This window comes from Leptinotarsa decemlineata, unplaced genomic scaffold (genome assembly GCF_025532065.1).
Source record: "Leptinotarsa decemlineata unplaced genomic scaffold, Ldec_3_MD MMD2_tig00026328_RagTag_RagTag, whole genome shotgun sequence".
In the NCBI taxonomy this organism is placed as follows: domain Eukaryota; kingdom Metazoa; phylum Arthropoda; class Insecta; order Coleoptera; family Chrysomelidae; genus Leptinotarsa; species Leptinotarsa decemlineata.
In genome coordinates this window covers 33,797,610-33,820,401 of record NW_027412688.1, presented here as the reverse complement: position 1 = coordinate 33,820,401, position 22,792 = coordinate 33,797,610, and the positions used below count along the sequence as shown (strand labels likewise).

The 22,792-nt window shown below is 35.2% G+C and overlaps 1 protein-coding gene across 3 annotated transcripts in view; it reads left to right on the top strand.

Moving 5' to 3' along the window:
* The window catches only part of LOC111506701 (glutaredoxin domain-containing cysteine-rich protein CG12206), an 84,895-nt gene that overhangs the window by 22,289 nt on the left and 39,814 nt on the right, over nt 1–22,792 (top strand). The gene's annotated exons all lie outside the window — the stretch shown is intronic.

Here is a 22,792-nt window from a genome sequence, read left to right as displayed (position 1 = left end):
ATGAGCCCAAATACAAAGTAAATTTATGTATTGGCTGAATTTCCTGGGAAAAAGCCTGATCCAAAACATTTCAGAAAGCCAAAGTTTTGAGTATGAATGACGATGAAAACTTTCGAACTTAATGTCACTGACGTTAGTGTGATGAATCTTAGTGGAATAATAGAGTAGTTTGATTTTCCAAAAGTTACAATATCTGGTGATAAGCTCAAGCTCAACGGGAAATTCAACGTTGACGAGTGATGAGAAGGCCTCATTATTTTGTATCTTTTCGTTCGTTGATTGTTGAAAAAATGCCAAAGATGGTTTTTCTGTAATTTATGAAGTAAATGGTTTCATCATTCCGTAATAGTGATAATTCAGCTAGTGTCAATCATTGGAACTGGATACGACAATGATTGGTTCAGAAAAGTATGTGCAAATACTGAAATTTCACCAGCTTCCTTCATTTTGAGACCTAACTTGTTTTGAATCGAGAGATCATTAGTGAATAGGTATGTATGATAATGATACTTCCCACAATTTTTTTTGGGTCCTTCACAAAAAAATGTCACCCAAAGAATATGATGATGATGTAATCAAACTGAAATCATTGAGATGAATAATGGAAATTGATCACTTGTCATGGAGATAAGTGTCAGTCTTTGGAATTTCCCAATTCTGAAACTTTGGTGGAAAAGCAGAGACATACATTATTTTCCCCACACTCTCATTACTTAAAACCCTTCTCGTTGTTTCACCATAAGTTATTATTGAAAAAAAAATAATATATTGAGAAATGAGATCAGAAAAGTTGAAACTCTCCACTATTGTGTCATCCATTGGGTACTTCTGGAACTCTGAATTTCAGAAGAAGAAGCCACATAATTCTGAAGAGAATTCCGAAACTGAGAAACACAATTGCATTCATCAAAACTCAAAATGACAATGACTACTCTACTGCGGTCATCTTTTTCACCATCTCAAATCTGACGTTTTTACAAAAAATGAAATGTTTTATGTATCAAAGAAATCACATTTTGAAAGTTTCTATTTTTTTATTGAAAATGAGGACTTGAAAAAACGAATTTTGATTCAGAATGAGTATAGCTCATTGAAAGATAAATTTCTAACAAATCTAAAATGAATGGAATCATTTTTGTAGGAGAGAAAAATCAAAAATAAGAAATTGCTTATTCAAAAGTTTCAGTTGATTCCATTTTTTATAACTTCCGTGTGAAAGTCGTTAAAATACATAATTTCATCAAAAATCATGAAAAATATTTTTATTTGCTCCAAAAATCAAGTGATGATCTTCAAGTGGAGTCTATTTTTTCATGATTCCATATAATTTTTTTCACCCTTTCTGCCTTCTTTCATCTTGTAACTGATAGATTCTATGCACTTTGAAAAGTTGGGTCACCAAATTGAAAAGTAAGCCACCAAGGCAGATTTTACCATCAATCCGAGTCAAGGACATTTCCGATTCGACTCATTTTTACGACTTCAGTATCCTCTACAAGCCTAAAATCTGTGTCACATCCTCTTATTCTCCTCACGCGCGAATACAAAGTACCAAATAACAAATTCTTGTTCGGAACCTGCCGTTGAAATGAACAGTACATGTACTGTTATGAAAATAATATGGTTGTTCCGCTCTACATACGTTGCTGCAGAAATGTTCATGTAGCCACATTACCTTCCTTTTGCATAACGCAATAATGACCAGATAAACCTCAGGTAGCCGTGATAGTCTGGTTCTCAGGTGACATTTTTTTGACAATTATCCATTCCATTCGGAATGACACCTAAAAATTTCGTGCAACTTTGAAGAAAGGCCGGCGAAAATAAGAATAGACACTGCTCTCATGCAACAGAACTGCAATAGTCTTCCAAACGTGCATTTCACATAACAAGTTGTAATCCTCAAAGAGGTATATCTCTTGATGATGCTGCTAACTTGAAATGAGCCAAACATTATAGTTCATATCATGATGACGCCAACTTGGTTGGCTTCGGCAAGAAGTGCTTGTTTTGGAATAACTTGACGCCGAGTTTGACGCCAAAGCTTTCAGTTTCAACTTCCATCTCCAAAACTAATTTAGAGATCCAGAATTTGAGAAAAAATCATAGAGAACATTAGACTTCCTAAAAAAGTTCTACCGCCCTGAATTGGCATGCCATTTTTTTTTTATTCTTTATTCACAACGTATACAACGTATACAGATTACAAATAATATTACAAATAATAATTACAAATAATAATTACAATTTAATAATAATACAAAATTAATAATAATATATAAATATTTCTTATCCCCTTTCATATATTGGGACCTTTCACCTAAGCGCAAATGCGCTTGTGTTGTGATAGGTATCCCTTTTTTTAAAAGGAGATTTTTATTCTGTCAGACATTTTATATACATTTGATATTTCTGGAGAATGGAGCTTTCAAGTATATGTGTTCAATATAATTTTTCAATAATAAGTTGATTGTAGCGTAGAAATGATTTTATAGCAATTTTGTATTTCTTTATGTCTATAATATTCCTGGACTCGGGTGGTAGTAAATTGAAAAGTTTTGGGCCAAAGTAATATACAGATTTCTGTGGATGACTTTTTTTGAATAAAGGTAGATGGATAGACCTTTTTATAACAGATCTGGTCTCTTTTTCAATAGTTGAACTTTGGTAATTTACTTTGTTATGAAATATCCATATTAAACAAGAGTAAGAGTAGAGACTTCTGATGTTGAATAAGTTGATTTCTTCATACAGCTTTTTTGTGGAAAATAAACGGTTCTTCTTACAAATAATTTTCAGTAATGTGTTTTGCATTATTTGTAAGATTGATATTCGAGAACAAACAAAAATTCAAATAACAAATGCATTAGATTGATTATCAGATCACCAAAAATATTTTTTGATAGCTACAGATGTTGGAAAGTGACGAAAGCTATAAATACAGTGAGAAAATAATTGGACAATTGCTTAATTCACATTTTGAATTCTGTGAATTTCTCAATCAACAAGTTAGGGATCTTTCCTGAGGCCCAAATGTGAATAAATTCTCAGATTTTCAATTTGACAATCAGCGATTAACAAAAATTTACTGAATGACAAAAGCATGAATTTACTGAAAAATCGTCGAAAGATTTTTTTTGGCAAGTTATTGTTTGTACTGATTTTTCTTCTCAATATTCAAATTTGTTCAAATTTAATATTTATGTTCAAACAAGCAAAGGCGTCACTATCCGTTTCAAGCCCACTTTCCATTTCGAAATCAAAATAATAAATAATTTCAGATATCTCAAATAGTTTTCGCCCCGGAGCGCCAATTAATTTTTATTGTTGTATTTATTTTATTTTTAATGTCATAAATTAAAGTTTTCGAGATATTTCTAGAAAATCAAACAATTTTTTTTTCACTTAGTTGTTTGAAAATTTTAAAAATTTTTGCCAGCCACTCTTGAGAAGTTTTTAGATGTATTTCCAAATTGAGTGACACCTCAATTATAATTTTCGGTCTTGGAGTGATAGGTTTCCGATAAAATGGCATTTGTGAACTAGACTATGAGTGTGTTGTCCCACAGGTGATTATTTTATTTCTGGCCTCATTTTGTTACGTTCGTGGTCGTTGATGTCACCATATTGTCCGAGATTTGCTAATGGATGGAATTACTTGTGGATGAAAGGTTTCACAAAGTCACCGCAGGGAGAATGTAGAGCACGCAAGCTTCTTGTGGTCGATATTTTTATTTCTGTCTTCATAACCTCGAACTGAGATATTTTTCTGCAATTAAATTATGTGTTTATTACAAAACTTGTATTTGAAAGCGATATAATTGTTCCGGGCCATATTTTGATTCACAAAAAAAAACAAATATAATACTCTGGCCATTTATAGATTTTCAGTTTCACTTTGAAATCAAATAAAGTTGTTGAATTAATAATAATAATAATAATAATAATAATGTTTATTTCATAAGATTGAATACATTTACATATAAACAAAAAAAAATGCAGAAATAAACATGGCAAGCCACTGAAGCTCATAGAGCTTGTGTATGACAAAAAAATGAAGAAATTAAAATGAAACAATAAATTAAGTTGACAACAAAGATGAAAGGCAAATTGGAAAAATTGTACAAAAATTTCACTGTTCAACAAAATACTTTGCATTGAATGATTTCGCCGAATATATTTCATGACAAAAAGGTGAGTCGGCAGACGATTCCGCTTTCTGCTTCGATGAGTTTGTTGGGGATTGCAATGGACACCAATATGTCTTGGCATAATCATGTTGCTGAAATTGCAAAGGCTACTTCTCGAAATTTTGAAACCCTGTTCCAAACTGGAAAACTGTACACACTCAGCAACTGTAGATGCTTTATAAAGCTCTGATCAGACCTTCTTTGGAGTATTGTTCTCATGTATGAAGCTCCGCCCATTAACATACCCTGAAGCTGCTGGATTTCATCTAGAAAAGAGCCATCTGCCTGATTTGAGACACAAACATCACTTGTAACCTTGATAGTCTGTATCAGAAGTTGGAGATTTTCCTCTCTTTCACAGATATTTCCACAGGTAGTGTTCAAGTGACTTGGCACATTTGATTCCACCAAGATTGGTAAATATGAGAAATACGCGACGGACTGTTTTTAAAAAAAATATCTGTTTTTCCGTTAACCAGCTGTCGCACCCCTACGAATGACATCCTCAGGAGTCAAAACTTGGGCGAGCTAAGGATTAACGGGGTCTTACCTTTTAACGTTAACGTGTGATTCCTAACACGGACTGTAACTACTCATCGTTTCGAGGTACAACTCAATACACTTCGAACTTCATTTTTCGAAAACTCTCCCATTTGGAGAAACGCGTTAGTGTGGAATGAACTTCCTGAGAACGTTTTTCCAAATGGATCAATCTCCAGCGATTCAAATTCAATGTGAATTGCTACTTTCACACAGGCACCGCTTTTAAAGCGCTTTGAGGATTTTCCCGTAGTACTGTAGTACTCGAGATTTTCTTCGATCTGATAAAAATGCACATTTTTGTCTACGAAAAATCTGTATTTCTACTGATGACTTCAAATGGTTGGCAGATTATTTGATTTTGTATTTTCACAAGCAGATGATGAAAAAGTAGTTGGAAGTAAAAGTCATCAGTGATGCAATATATAGTCTTTTCCAAACCATATGGAAGAAAAATTCCAGAAAGACCTATCATTTTCACCTCTTGCAAAACAGCTTATACATGATGTATTTGTGACCGTCATCTGAAAGATGTTTTTTTGCAGTGTTATATTTACATCAGTTTGATGATTCAAATTTTTCGTAATCATATTGTACGGCAAATCTTACTTATATAATGATGATGAAATTGAACTAATACTTTATGATATGAAATATCACTATCCAAAAGTGTCAGGTAATCCCTCATTCCAAATCTTTTTGCTTTAGTCAACTTTCCAGAACTGTTTTATAGGATCCCCAGTGTGCTTTCCAGGGGTTTCAATGGAATGTGATCATGGTATGAGGCCATTTGTTTTAAAATTTTATGTCTTCATGATCCGAAAAATTTCAACATCAGACACGTTCTATTTGTGTAGTGCCTAATTTTATACCTATTAATAACTTGCGTGTCGTGTTTCCAAAGGTTTCAGTGTCCATTTTCCAAATTCTTTCATATTGCAAGTATTCACGTCTTCCATTGATATCAGACAAGCTGAATTCAGGTAATTTCAAGTTGTGATCTGTTTTTATCTACAAATTCTCCGAATAACTCTACTACATTTCTCTCTAATGGTGATTCCGAACTATGGTGACGAAATAATTCTGATCCATCGATGATTTCCCCAGGTTTTTCGTCACTAGTTTGGTTTGGCCACCGTTGAGTTTTTATTGCAGAAAGAGATCACAGCAATGATAAACAATCTTTTACGGATATTTACATTTGTTTATTGAAGACCTAGGGTTCCGGTATGAAAGCAATATTAAACATTCCGATGATCTTCGTAAAGGATGCTGAGGATTCCTTAGTAATTTTTGAGTGGTTAACTTGTAGTACCCTTATCGTGAGTTGAAAGAGACGTTCGTAGAGGCTTTTGCTTTTTTTCCATACTCATGATTCTACCAGATACCTTGAGTTTGTGGAGAAAGATCAGGATGCTTCTTGTATTGATGTAATGCTGAGTACTCTGGGAGGATATTTTTCACGTATAGTCAGTGGGCATACTTGAAATTTGCCCAATTCCTCGTAAAAGGAAAGAAATCTTTCAGTATAGTCAGTGGGCATACTTGAAGACTGGCTATAAATCAAATCATCTAAAAGAACAATTCGTTCAGGCCAGTGAAAGATTTCTTTCCTTTTACGAGGAATTGGGCAAATTTGGATATGCAGTTGGTTACCTCGTTCACAGGCAGATGGAGCGACGACAAACCTGTTGTTTGTTGTAGTCTTCAGCTTAGTTCGAGGAATGATACTCTGACGAAATTAGATTTTCTTTTATCGGAAATCATCGACTTTATGTTGATGATATACACTACCTTGCACTGACGAGTGGCCAAACAGCCCGAAACCGGTCTGCAAGTGTGTTCCAATAATTGAAAATCTATTGCGGCAGTTGTATCGCCAACAGCATATGCAGGAATAACTTCAGTGAAGAATCCTGCACTGACACCTGTCGGATATAATCCAACGCCCTTCGTGGTATTAGCCTGGGGAGTGGTTGTTTTCTGATAGGTGTCAGTCCATTAACCTACTGTGTAGGGTGTTGAGACTGGCCTGAACGAATTGTTCTTTTAGATGATCTGGGAGGATATCTGGTATTTTGGAATATTCATCGATGATATCTGATAAGGATCAGGTAGTATTCATCCTTCAGCATGGGTCTCATAACAGGAGTGCAATGAAACTCATTTTTTGTCAGCTTTCACAAGCTGAAACAAGAAATGAAACTCAGATATTACAAACCATTACCCTAAACAGCCATTGCTGTTTGCTCAATGAAATAACTCATTACTTCTCGAAATACTATTCATTACTTTTCATGACCAATTTTTCCTCTCTCGTTATGCAACTCCTTCAATTAACCTTCCAATGAATTGCACTTTTCTTCAACTCAAATCCCGATTCTCAAAATGAATACTTCCTCAGTCGTTCAGACGGAGCAAAACAATGTATCGAAATTACCGTCTGTTTATTCTATCTCAGGCAAGTATAATGTATCTGTGTCAGACCTTCAATCAACATTCTGTAATTGAAACCCGTGGACACTATCATCAATCAATGTTTTGAATAGACGCAGAAATACATTAGCAACGTTACAAACTTAGATGGATCGTTCAGGACTTGATTACTTCTTAGTGGTAATGATTCAATATGATGGTTTAAAAGACAAATGAGGTTATTACTATACAGGAAGTTCAGATCAACACTGATCAGTTTTGCAGTTAATTGATGCAGATAACTTGTTTCACTATATTTTCCCATTGAAATAGATTTTCATTGAAAGTTAGGTAGTGTATTTTGAGGGATCATACTGTATTCCATTCATTTCTATTTCATTGAAAGCGAAACAGCAATGAAATAATCCCGAATATCCACTCTTAAATAAATTAGCATGTGGAGAATAATCATTGATCAGTGCAAATAGCCATACTGGGTTGAGATGTTGAGTTGATTTACATAAAAGTGCAGGATGATCATTTTGTGCATGAGGAGGAATAACAAGAAAATAATGAAATTTTTTGAAGTACTAGTTATGGAACTGGCTGAATTGAACAGCCCAGTTAGTTGAGGAAATTTGCGTACGGACCTTACTTAAAGTTATCTAAAATTGCATTTTTGTCTGTTGCATTTAACTTCCCAAGACATTCGGGTCAGAAAATGAATTTTGATTTGCAGTCCATTTGGTGGCTCTTCTTCGACCTCCTTCCAGTGGAAAGAATACAAAGATTCAAGGAAATTCAAAATAGTATAATGAATATGGAGACAAATGAAAAAAGAATAATGTTTTTTCAGTATTACAGTTGTGCTGATTATGTGAATGGAAGGCAGTTATTTTCTTCTCTCTGCCAACTTGTCTTATTTGAGGTTTGAAAACATGATATGAACAACAAAAACCTGAACTGTAGTAAAATCAGCCCACTCAGTAGTAGGTTCGTATATGTTCGTATAGGTCTTTTTCAACTAATAACAGTAGATAAAGGACAATGAAAAGCCTCGGTAGAAAAATACGTAGTTTCTTTGATGTATTGTTCGACACCAGCCATACTCCGTTAGAAATTATAATTAAATTACCAATCACTAAAGAAATTGAATAGGCATTGCACGATCTGTGATCTGTGATCAGCTGTGATGGCGTCATGGCAACAGAATTCAGAGTGGGGATGGAGTGAGAGAGTAATAGATAGAGAAAAAGTGAATAGAGAATAGAGGAATAGAAACTCGCAGAGGGAAATATAGGTATCACACAGCTGCACGCATTAAACATTATCGACGAAGTTTTGTTATTTCGGCTTGCGGAAATCGTCAGATAATATATTTTTCGTTATTCTTGAATTATTTTCTTCAAAATAGAAAAATTTGCTACGCTCGAGAATGTCGAAATGACGTTATTTTTTTTGCTGCCCTCCTCTGTCTTTACGTCACCCTCAAATTGTCAGATTACTGGAATATACACATTTTAGCAAGTAATCAACTCATCCTACCTTAATCTGACGCGCTCGAGAATTTCTGATGATCAATTTTTTTTACAAATCTGATCCTTTATCCCTCACAGGCGGCCTTATATATAGAGCTCATATCTGGTGGAGGTACTTAACTAGGTACCAGGTATCCCCCTGTATATTAATCTGGCGCGCTTTAGTAAATCCCGAAATCCCCGCTTGGGCTCCCCTATTAATAGAAGGCCCAGAGAGCCGGTTAGGATTGGTCCTCATTTTGGACTTCTGTCAAATTTTCTAATTCCAAGACCCAGAATTTCTTGGTCTACTCCATCTATATGATGATGAACATACCCTCCTATAGAACTATGAATCTTTTGAATGTATGGATGATTACTTGAACTTAGGTATGTTCTATGTTGTATATGTGTTAGGCAAAATTGCATAAAATCATTACAGATGAATTATTTAACTCTCCTACTCCCTATTATGCTTTTGTTTCATAGTGTGAACTATAAAACAAAAGCGTGATGATAGAATAATTAAATTGACCATGAACTATTTTGTCTTACGACTAACTAATGATATTTATTTTGACTCTCACTATGAAAGGTGAGAACCGCAACACGGGAATTTTATCAACTATTTTTATATCGAGACAATTGATATATCAAAAACATTACTATGATCTACGGTCCAATCAGATGATTGAATCTAATTCAGTTTCAATTGCATTAATTTCACTATTTCGGACTTCCATCGTCTAATATGATACTATAATTTGAAATATCTGAAAGAATAGATAAAATCAAAATAAAACGTGAACTGAAAAAAGAAATAAATAAAAATAAGCAAAAAACTTTAAATTGAACAATTAAAAATATTTATAACCAAGTTATTTCACGGCATGTCTATCGTCATCCACAATCGTCTTCATGTGATGACTGGACTATTCCTTCGAAAAATGACTATTTATAGGTCATTCGAATGCTCTTAGTTATCCCCTCTTTCGTATCTCCGCTTCACTGATGTAACGAGAGTTAAATATATTATTGCGTATCTCTACGCTAGCTTGGCTGAATGGGTCGTTGGAGAACATATATGCAGCTTCTTTGAACTTTCTCTTGAACCAGTGTTTCTCCCTGGGAATGACCTCAGCTTGGGACCACTTGATGTTAGGTTTATGAGTAAACATGCTTCGCTTTTCCCGAATTGCTGGTTTCCCTTCCCTGTGTGTGTTTCTTGGGCTCAGCAATGTGAACTTTCAATGGCCTCTTAATTTCACCCACAATCTTAGGGTAGGTAAATGCAATTCTTAGAATTGCAGTCCACGTTTGGTGGCCTGGTTTTCGTAAGGCTGCTACGGATGGTGTTTCCGGATCTGAACTTAAGCATGCATATTTGAAATAACATTCGATGTCAGATAGATATATAAATTATGTCCCATGTTTCATATAGGTTAAACTGAATGGACATTTGGAACAAGCATAAAAGACCTTAAAGTTTTCATGAAGGATAAATAAATGCAATGTATGATTCACCTTGTTTCCAAGGAACATGAGTTCAACCATGTACTCCAAACTCTCCATTTCCAGATGAAAATTTGAAATTTTCGGAAAGTATGGTAACTAATGCTGGAATGATTCTGCAACCGTGTTAGGAATCACACGTTAAAAGGTAAGACCTCGTTAGTCCTTAGCTCGCACAAGTTCTCTACTTTTGAGAGTTGTCGTTCGTATGGGGGCGACAGCTGATTAACGGAAAAACAGATTTTAAACAGATTTTTTTTTTTTAATGAGTACAAAAATTACCAATAGCTAATAAACGATCAAATTCAGTTGAATACTTTCCCGTTACTTGATATATTCTCACCAGATAATCAAACTCTGCCCTAGAATTATTGATATGTAATATTGATTGAATTGTTGACTTGTTTTTCACAAAATAGTGTAGTAGTAGTGATAGTTCTCAGAATATAGTGTTAGTAATAGTTATGTTTCAACCAGAAGAAGGTTATTCAAATCTTGCTTGGGAAAGCTTTTGTATAGGAAATTACATGTCACGGTTCTGTGAACCTTCCATTGTGAAAATCAGAACAAATTTTATCTGTAGGTTTTGGTATGGCCTTTCATCATGTTTCACCCAGTTCCGTTCAACTATTTTGTCTAAGTTCAATCTGCAGGTAGCAGCAGCAGTAATGTATATAATCTTCCACATGTAATTGAATATGATCAGAAATCATATTTTTGGAGAATCGTATACAGTGAATAGCAAAAACATGTATTTTTTTGTTGATCCGCTCTGTTTTCCCATTAAACTAGCAGCTATATAATTTCAAACTAACGAAGTTGTAAAAACATGCTTGAAACTCACAATCATTATCAGATATGTAGTTTCAATGTACTAACAATATCTAATTACATAACAACCACAATTACCGTCGTGTTGCATGGTTTTATGAATGGAGAGGATCACATACAGTTAAGTTTAATAAATTAAGCAATTTCAAACTGTGTGAATTTCACACATGTTTGAACCACTGAACAGTTGAACACCTTCATAACATGATTATGAATCATGCCTCTATTTGCATGAAAGATTAGTTGAATCATGAAGAATTTGATTATGAGTTTGAATTTTCAATATCATTTGATATGATATGTGAACATCTGTGAACAAGGCTTATTTGTCATTCATCAATACACAATTTTTTATTGTTTTTCAGAATTAATTGGGTATGTTTATGCAACCCAAAAGGCGGGACAGGTATTACTTGAGATGGGAGAAAGCAGGTCAAAGTAATTTCGTTTGAAAATATTTCGCAGTGAACATTTTCATTCATAGAAGCATGTATCAAAGGCTGTCAGTTGCCCGAAATTTTGAATAATTGTATTTGCCTCGGAATACTTTTCAGAATTCTAACATCCAGTCACAAAATCACTTCCGTTTTAACATCTTCAGTTACCTGCATGTTCTTTTGAGTAAACAAATATTTGTTTAAAATCTATTTGGATTCTGTTTTTCCGTTAATCAGCTGTCGCCCCCCTACGAACGACAACTCTTAGAAGTTGAGAAACTTGTGCGAGCTAAGGACTAATGAGGTCTTACCTTTTAAAGTGTGATTCCTAACACGGATGTGAAACTCATTTTGTATTGGTTCAGATAGACACAACCAAGAATTCTCAAAATGAAATATATATTTCACGATAAAGTTTGTTAATACATCCGAGAACATAGCTGATTTTTTGTCGCGTTTACCGATTGAAAACAGAGAAAGAGGTTCGACTTCCGATTTCGAAGATGATCTTCAAGAATTAGAGGGTTCTCATATCAATTTGAGTTATTCTACGACACAACCGATCGATAACAAATGGAATGTGAAACACGTGCTGATCCTTTACTGAGCAAAATTTTAGATTATGTGAAAAATCGTTGGCCTGTTAATTCTAATGAGACAATAAAACCATACTTCAGACCTAGGTATGAAACTAAATTAGATGAAAATGTGTTACTTTGGGGTCCAGAGTAATTATACCTTCTTCTTTAGGTGAATTACACAACAGTCTTCTAGGAATTGTTGAAATGGAATCACTCGCAAGATCATACGTCTGGTGGCCCACTTTGAATCAAGAAGCGGAGGAAGTGCTTAGAAAATGTTTAGAGTGTCAGAAATTGCACAATACTCCAATCCCCAACTGGGTATGGCAACGCATTCACATAGATTTTTTTGGTCCATTAATACAAAAACTGTTTTAAGTAGTAACTGACGCGTTTTCGAAGTGGCTGGTAGTGTTTTCCATGAATTCAGTCACTACGACATTGACAACTGTAAAGTTGAGGGAATTATTTAGTCGATTTGGTTTATCTTCTATGTTAGTGTCCTATAATGGCCCTCAGCTGATTTCAGAAGAATTTCAACTGTTTATGAAAAGTAATCGAATACATTATGTTACTATCCCTGCGTATAATCCTGCTTCTGATAAAACTTAGTGAAGACAGTTAAGGAATTTTTACTCGAAGAAATTTCTGATAATCAGCTGAAAAATATCGATTTATTGTTGTGTACATTTCTGTTGACCTATCAAAACACTCCCCACTGTTTAACTGGTAAAACATCAGCAAAAATATTTTTGGGGAAGACCTTTGACCAGAACTCGTTTGGATCTTATCATGCCGCAACAACAAGACAAGCAAATTGTTAAGAGCAATATAGAGGTCAGAAACAATGTGATGAAAGGGCAAGATTCTAACAAACGATTTTTCAGGGGTAAGCGTAACGATAATTTTATAATTGGACAAATTGTCTATGCTAGGGATTACAGAACACCAAACCTTCTTGGTGCAAGGCCGTAATTAAAAAATGTTTAGGTAAAAACATTTGTTGGGTGACCGAACCCAAAACTGGTATACTCTGGAAAAGACATTTCAACCAAATAAGATACTGTAGTGATGATGACTTTACGTTAAATACTGAATATTTTTCTAATGAAAATTTAGAAAATACAGACTCAGACTTACATAGCACATAACCGAGGAATCCAATGAAATGGATACTATAATCCAAGGTCGAACAAATTCTCCAGTGAATCGCCTGAATAGAATTAGAAATGCACCAGATAGATTTAAGTATTAGGTATCTAATAAGATGGGGAGTGTGTACTGTATTAAAACCATTAATTACCTATTGAAAATTTTCTGTCTACGTCTATGTTGAATTTATGATTTTTTTATAGTTATTGAGGAATGTATATTTTATGTTTTACCTTACTACCAGAGATTTTCATTCCATGATGGGATACGATCTTATAATACTATAGTGTGTAATATAGGGTTGCAATTACAATTAGTGTTTCATTGTTAATTTTGAACACTACAATTTTCTTCTCCTTTTCGTAGGTCTTTCAATATTGAACAAGCGATACGTTATTTCTCAACTCTCCTTTGTACAGAATACAAAAATAAATATTTCATTTCTATCAAAAAATGTCAACAAAACGAAGTAATGAATCCATTTGAATTCAAAAAAATTGAGATTCAGTCTCATTTTTTCCTACATTATCTGTTTTTATGTAGGCAAATATTTTTTCTTTCTAGAACACATACTATAGGCATTTTATATTGTCGTCGTGAAATCGACTGAAATATTGTTGATCCCAGTTAAAAAATAATTATCTGCATTCAGTTTCGATGTCAATTTCAATCCTTCGTGCTTCTATATCATGAGATGAAGTAATGATCTCTATTGGAATTACGTTATCAAAAAAAAATCTCTTAAGATTTCAGGTAACTTTGTTATTTAGCAGTACCATGAGAAAAACCAGCATTCCATCTATTCCTGGTTGCTTCATTGGTATCGTTAAAGAAATAAGAACGAATTGAATCAATTTGACAAATAGTGACACGTATATGTTGACATATCTGTCAGTTTTATTGTTATTCGGAAGAGGCGTTTTATGGAAAGCAATGCTTTTGGTCAATGCGATTGAGGAATATATCTCAATCGCAATGACTCTTTTTTACACGCTTTATATTAGCTTCACCTGTATGTATGTATGTTTATTTGCTTGTTACTCCCAATCTCGGGATCTGTATTGACATACATACATTATTATTGCTTGATCTATTCGCGGGCAGATGGAGCTGTACGTAACCTCCTTGATAGGTTATTCAAAAGAAAATCAAAATGAAAAATGGATTTTAGGAATTATAAGTGTTAGCGAAATTTCGACCGAAGGACATCATATAGTTATGAGCTGAAGAGAGGCGAATATTTTGAATTTGGAAAAAATGTTCAGCATGAATATATAGAGTATGAAATTCTCCATCGATCACTACACACCACGATACAGTAGAATGAATATTTAATGAGATATGGAGCTACAAAAATACATGAAATTGAAATGGACAAACGGATATTAAAACGGATGTTTCTTATTGAAAATCTGATTCCATTGGTTCAATTTGTTTGGGTCAGTGACACTGACTGCAATTGTGAGAATAATGCATAACTAGACTTTGAAAGTCACTTATGATTGAAAAATAATAACAGATATTTGTTAATTTCATTCGTGACAGTTTCATCTCTGTTGTCATCTCCAGTGGCCTAGCCTTCAGTTTTTTTCATCATTTTCTCGGTTTCGAAGAAATAACCTCTGTTGTATTAATGTCATTGTCTTCAATTTTTCCATCATTTTATCGGTCCGCTGTGGCCTTCAATTTCTTGATCATTGTATCACTTTGAATGGAATAATCTCAATAATACCCATCGCATAAAAATGAGAAAAGTTACGTTACGTTACATATTTGGCTGAAAAATAAGGTGAACATACAAGTTTTGGTTTTATTCAAAATAATATTTTTGTAATCTCCAGTAATAATGATGATAGAAGGAAACAATACACGATTTTTCTTAAATAGTACTCATTCTCATCAGACTGATGAGTCATGATGATGGAAAATGAATTTTTTAATATAAGTTATGAAACATTTTGGACACTTAACTCATTTTTGGCATCCATTGCCAAATTACTTAGATTAGTCTGTAGCCACGTTCATGCCAACATCCTTCACCATTATACAATTTTGTCCGAAAATAGCAGGTCATTAAATAAAAATAATCGGATATTCTAACTTTCTCTGTTCCATAACTTGCTTTCAGTCTCCTATCTTGAAAAGTATTGCGCAATTACAATCTCCGGTATGCCCCCAGGTATGAACCTGCTAGATACATTACTATCTAATATTAATATAACGCTGTGATTTATTGCCTTGGAGGTGTAACTGATGTCATTCGGTAATATAATGTGGATTGCCAGACCTGAATAGACGCGAACAGATGAAATGAACAACAGGTCCGTGTTTAAGACCATTGTGCCCTTGAACGTAGTCCATATTTGGTTGGAAAGAAGAAAAGATATGAATTCATCTGAAACGATTAATTTTGCTCCTCACATGAAACCATTGGACAAACTGAGCTACTGCATGAGGTAAAAGTTATTTGGTTAACTGAACTGTCAGCTTCATCATAGTTTGAGGAATGATACTCTGGAATGAATACCATCAACTTCGTGTTGATGATAGACACTACCTTGCACTGATGAGTCGCCAAACAGCCCAAAACGGTCTGCAAGTGTGTTCCAATAATTGAAAATCGATTCCGGCAGTTGTATCGCCAACATAATATGCAGGAATATTTCATCAGTTCGGACTTCCATTGTCTAATATAATATAAATTGATTAACCGAAAATAACAATTTTATTTGAACGAAAAAAAAACGGAAATTACAAAGAAATAACATGAAACCAAACAACAACCAAAAAATAATTGATAATTGATAATAGATAATAATAATTAAATAAATTAGATAAATAATAATAATTAAACCATTGCAAGGTAAAACATCATCTTTTGTGGAAAATTCAAGGCATTTCGTTGAACTACTAGGGGAAATCGAAGTTAAAGAGCAGGATCAACTGATCAGTTTCGACATGGAAAACCTCTATACCAACGTTCCTGTTGATGAAGCACAAACAGAAGAAGCTATCCAAAGATGGGGACCTGAAAGATAGAACAAACTTACCGATACAAGTAATCATGGAATTACTAGGATGCTGTGTATGAAACTGCTACTTCCAACTGAAGGACGAATTCTTTACGCAAGATGAGGGACTGCCAATGGGATCGCCACTATCACCGGTTATAGCTAATATATATATTTGGAGTGGTTTGAAACTCTGGTCATTGAATAAGCCCACAAGAAGCCCCAAGTCTGGTTGGTAGATGACACCTTCATAATATGGAATCATGGAAATGCAGAACTAGACATTTTCCTGAAGCAAATCAACAACGTTAGTCTTTCCATCACTTTCACAATGGAAAAGGATGTCGACAACGAATTGCCTTTCTTGGACGTATTGGTGAAGAGAAACAACACTAAATGGGAAACATCTGTATACTGAAAACCCACTCACACAGGGACAGTATCTGACCCAGAAATCCAATCACCATCAATCGACTAAGAGAGGAATCATCAAGACTCTACTAGACCGTGAATTCGGGCTTTGTAATACAAAGGAAGGTTTCGAAAGGGAACTAGGCATCATCAAAAACGACCTTCAATGGAATGGTTACTCCAGAGTGATGTTAGAATAGGCTTCAGCTAGAAGATAGCAAAAGCTTCACAAGGAAGAGAAGCGTCCATAGCCAGTACTTTCCTACATCAGAGGATTTTCGGAAAGGATACGAAGGATTGGGTCCAAGTATAACATCAGGACCTGCTTCAGATCTGGGAACACTATCCGTAGCAGTCTCACGAAAACCAGGCCACCAAACGCGGACTGCGATTCCAAGAATTGCATTTACCGGATACCCTGCGGGTGCTGAGAATCATACAGCGGTGAAACTAAGAGGCCATTGAAAGTTCGCATTGCTGAGCACAAGAAACACACACAGCGAGGAGAAGCCAGCAAATCCGGAATAGCAGAGCATGTTTGAACTCATCAACATAATATCAAGCGGGCTCAAGCTGAAATCATCCACAAAGAGGGACACTGGTTTAGGAGAAAATTCAAAGAAGCCGCGTATATGCTGTCCAACAAGGCATTTAGTCAAGCTAGCGTAGAGATACGTAACATATGGAAACCTCTCATGAAACGAAAAACGACCCCAAACGGTCATCTCCCGCTAAAACCAATGAAGCGGAGAGAGAGAAGACGGGATAGGTAAAAGCACTCGAATGGCCTATAAATAGTCGTATTTCGGAGGAATAAGTCCAGTTATCACCCGAAGGCGATTGTGGATACTAACAATCGAAACGTCGTGACATAACTTGGTTTGGTTTGGAATCTTTTAATTTTTGTTTTTCAATTTTTGTTCATAATAATTTTTAATTTTCAACTTTTATTAATATTTCAATTTTTATTTTTTTGGTTGTTGTTCGGTTTAAGTTATTTCAGTTTTTTTTTGTTCAAATAAAATTGTTATTTTCGGTTAAACTTTCCAATATTTTTTCAGGAATTTCAAATCAAATTATATTACATTAGACAATGGAAGTCCGAACTGATGAAATACACCACGAAACATTGTCAACCACCTTCAAACATATGCAGGAATAACTTCAGTGAAAAATCCTGCACTGACAACTGTCGGATATAATCCAACGCCGTTCGTGGTATTATCCAGGGGAATAGTTATTCAATGATAGGTGTCACTCCATTATCCTACTGTGTAGGTGAGTTGAGACTGGCCTGAATATATTGTTCTTGTAGACAATTTTTATTAGACATTTTCTTATCCACCGTTAATGTGAACTTAACCTCAACTCAACATTGAAATACACAATGAAATTCAAAAAGATGCTTGTGATAGCAATCAGATATGTATGTCACATTGATAGAAACTGCGAAAATGGTCATTTGGACAAGACTCAAAGTTCATTGAAAATCAATATGATCATTTAATATTCCCACATTGAACTGAGAAGACTCTCAGTTTGTTTAATCTTAAAGTGTGAACTTTCACGGGTTTTCGACCTTGGACTGCAAGTTGGGCTTCATTCGTCTTTGAATGTGGTAGACATTATTAGAGGCGATGTTATGTAATAATTCATCTCTAAGCAACTACAAAGTAGGTTTGAGTTTTCGAATTTAAATCATTCAATTTATTTTTCTCTTTTCATTCCAGTTTTCTTTTTGAATTAGATTGACCCAGAGCTGGTTCAACTGAATATTTTTTTCGAACTTGATAACCTGCAAAAGAATATGATATCGCTTTTGATGAAATCACATCAACACAAGAAATCAGGTGAAGTTCTGAAGCACACCACTACATTCCTAATTATGAATAGAGAAAACACTATCTGTGAAACGTTTTCAATTGATTCACATAAATATAGATGTTCATATATAAAAAAATGTATTCATTCCGAACCAAACGCCACAGTTTCAATAACAACGCTGAGAAAATCGGCGATAGGGGTCAATAGAGGCTTAATATAAGGCTAACATCATGATGCAGTCTAATTCAAAAAAACGGTTTGTTCTGTGGGTTTTGCTAGCTTAACGTTAAGCTAGCGTTCAATGGCGAGCAAAACTTTTTGGAAAGAGTACAAAATTAGCCTATGAACACGGTCGGAAAATCAATATGAAAATTCAAAGTGGATCTGCTAGCTCAACAGACATTAACATCTGAATAGTTTTTGAAATACATTTCGAGATGTTTTTGGTAGATCTGTTAAGCTGTGTAGAAAGAATCCCATCGATTGAGCAAATATACAGATACATATTTTTTTTCTGTAATAATTTCATTTTGAGGGAAATGAGATTATAATCATTCAGTACTAGCTTTCACCCATATTTTTCTGGAAGGAGGCTAGATGGACTGTATATAGACTTGTGCACATTGCCAATTGCACAAATCAATTTAATGCAGATTGCAACAGACTGTTGGTTGACACTGGAAGTCACAGCATTCTGGAAATGACCTCTGACTTTATGCCTCTAACTGTCACCTAAGAACTGCCTTATAAAGTACTATTCCCGAGTAGAGAGAACTGGATTCTCTGGGAGAAGGAAATATTAAGAGCAGATAGTTGTTGGTTCACTGATGAATCAAAAACATCTTTCGGTTCTGGTGCAGGTGTTTTAAGCCGCAGACCTAGGACAGAGATATCAACCTACCAGGAACCGATGCGACTGTATTGCTAGAGGGAATTTACGCTATTGAATTGTGTGCGGAGAGATTAGAAGAATCCAACCTCATACATAAGTCAATAAAAATATTTTCGGACAGTCAAGTGGCGTTGGAAGCTCTTGGCTCCTACCGAGCAACGTATAAATTAGTAGCAAATTGTCAAAAATGACTCTTCTCGATAGGAAGACTTAACAGATTTTCTCTGGTCTGGATTCCTGGCCGTACTGCCCTGGAAGGCAATGAAGCTGCTGACTCCCTTGCAAAGGAGGGTGCCGCAAGCAGCTTCATCGGATTAGAACCTATCATTCACCCTTCGGAACTCGGTACCAAACAGTTTTGGACTACAGTAGAGGTGAACTACGATGTCTGACAGGCCTTCTTACAGGTCACTGTCATTTTAATCATCATATGCAGAGACTTGAACTGTCGGAAAATAGTGTGCGTCACCTCTATTTGAAAAATGAGGAAACAGTAGAGCACATATTTTGTGCCTGCCCTGCTGGAGACCGAATCAGGTTTTTGGAGTTCTGCAAAGCCGTACTCTTACCATCTGACCTGAAAGACCACTCACCATACAAACTAATCGACTTCGTTAAGAAGCTGGTTTTATCTGGTGAATAGATATGAGTCACAATAATCCCTTGCGGGTTACGGTGGAGGGACGAATAGACACACTCACTTTGGATCTAACCTACTATAACTAGCTTTAACGGAGGTCTCACAGATATCGTCATTTGACGATATTTTGAAATTACAATGGTTATCAGGATAGTACTTTATCTGACAAAAAAGAAAGATTTCAATCCGATATGAGCTTTCGTTCACAAAAAATATCTTACTCACACTTGAATAGGTGTGAACCACAATAAACCCTTGCGGGTTGCGGTGGAGGGTCGAATAGACCCACTCACTTGTGACCTAACCTAACCTAACTACTTACTCACATATACATACAATCGATCGCTTCAAAAACACTTCATTAACTTTCTTCAAAAGCTTCTGATGATTTCTCTTCCATATTCTTCGTTTCACTATCACTGTCGTCATTCAAATCAATAATGAATTCATTTCCACCATTGATATGGAAGTGTCCAATCTCCATATAGTCTTTTTCCACTAAAATTACTTTTTTAATCCTTCAATCCCTCGATGGGATTGAAAACACAAAAATAGGGGGAGAAATCTCAATATGGTGTGTCCATACTTTTCAGCAATACTCTCAAGGGCATACACTTTTTCAAATATTTTTGTCTGTAAAACTTAAAGTAGTTGGTTTTTGGTATAGCTATCTTCAAAATACAAATTGTTATCCATTAAAACACTTTGTATTTCATCTTTCCTCGAATTTTTATTCGGTACTTTGTTGAGCTGTCGTGAATGATAGGAAGCGTGGTCAAGAACTATTACACTATTCACATCCAAATTGGGGATCAATGTGTTTTCAAACCATTCCTCAAAAGTATTAGCTTCCATGTTCTTATGATAGTTAACATTACAGTCCTCAAGTTTTTTTTCCACATAATTTCAAAGAATTCGGAACCCATCCTTTACTTCCTCCGCAATGCACAATGATTAGTCGCAATCCTTTGTTTGCAGGTCTGTTGGGCGTACACATTCTAGAACCATCAGTCCACCCTTTCGTAACTGTGTCGTGAGTGTCATACCAAGTTTCGTCCAAATAGGAAATTTGCCATTGTTCTTGTCTATATTTAGTTATTTGTTCTAAGTATCTGTTACGCAATTCCACTATTCTTCTCCTTTCCATAACTGCTTGACGTTTGTTTATTATTTTATTTTATTTGTCACAGCAGCTCACGTTATCACTGGAAGTATTCAATTTCTTCCTTATGATTTCAATTGTAGGAATCTCATTGCTTTTGTAACAGTCGTATATTGTTTTTTCAAATGATTTTATTAGATGAACATCTAAAGGTTTTGGTAATCCCGCATCAAATCGCGTTCATAATGTTTGTTTTTGACTATTTTACGTACAGTTGAGAAAGGAGTTTCGGTCAAATCTGATGTTGCTTGTAATAGTTTTTTCACCCGAAATCAAACTTAAGATGAAGATTCTTATATACATTGAAACATACTCTCTGTGTTTCAATATTCAAATGCATCTGAATCTCATTCACTGGTATCTCTTTTTCGCATTGTTCACCAGCGCTATTGGAATTACTACACTGGAAAAAGTCTGCGTTGTTATCACACTCGTTATTACTATTAGTACTTGTCCAAGAACGCCACATTTTGAACAAATAACAGAAATTTTAAGTAATTATTTATAACTTCACCAATATCGAATTTCAACACTCAAATCGCGATCAGTTCCTGAACTGAACATTGACGACACGACGGCGGTACTCATCGCTATATTCTGTTGGTCACCGTAACATGACTTCAAATTCAATTTTATGACTCTTCAGCCAATTATAAAACTCGGTTTGTAAAAATTATCCAATAAAAACCGCCAATTCTTCAGTCCACGTGGACTAATTCGTTGCGGCATAATTCCTTTGTATTGGTTTTTTTGGCCCTTGACTTCGCCAATGCCTTTAAGATTACTACATCGGTTACTTCGACTATTACATAGCTATTCTACATAGTTGAAATCTGCTGATATGTGTTAAATATTAGTCAGCATCAGGGTAGCAGAAGCACGTATAAAGATATTCATAAATGCATGGATGCAGGTTGAATTGAAAGATTGGTGGAATGAGCTCCCATGAATGAGGCAGGCAAAAGAGTTCATGAAGAAACCATCGTCCAGATTCACGAAAGAATTGCTAAGGTTGTAAGGGTCGTGGTGGGTCTACTAACGGGGCATAGCCGACTCAGGAAACGTATGAGCAACATGGATCTGACAGAAGAAACCCAATACAGGTTCTGTCAAAAAGAGGAAGAAACCGCACTACACGTGCTCTGTAAATGCGAGGCGATAGCAAGGCTGAGACACGCAAGATGCGGGGAAGAGAAACCAGAGGCTGCCAGCTATATGAAGGGGTCAGTGTCAAGGCTATGGAGTCTCATCAAAGAGATCAAGAAAATCAATAAGCTCTAACAACCAAGGAGCATCACAATAGATCTAAAAAGATCGCAGTCAATCAGGCCATGGGAGAGCTCTCCGACAATCTAATCTGATCTAATAAGTAATTCAGGTGAGAAAAATGTTGAATATTCATTTGTATCCTTACAAAAAAAAACCGCCGTTCAAGTACAGCGACCCTGGATCGCCCATTTCTCTCACAATACAATGTCAATCAAAACCCGAATCAATATTTTCAATTAACTTCATGAATAGGAACCAGGCATACACATCTGTGGATAAAATGAAAAGACTTCAATTAAACAAAGAGTTTTGCTGGTATATTTTCAATTTCAATCTCCTGCAGATGAATAACTAACCGACCCGTGGTGTTTGATATGTGGGTTATAAATTCTAAATATAGGAAAATGA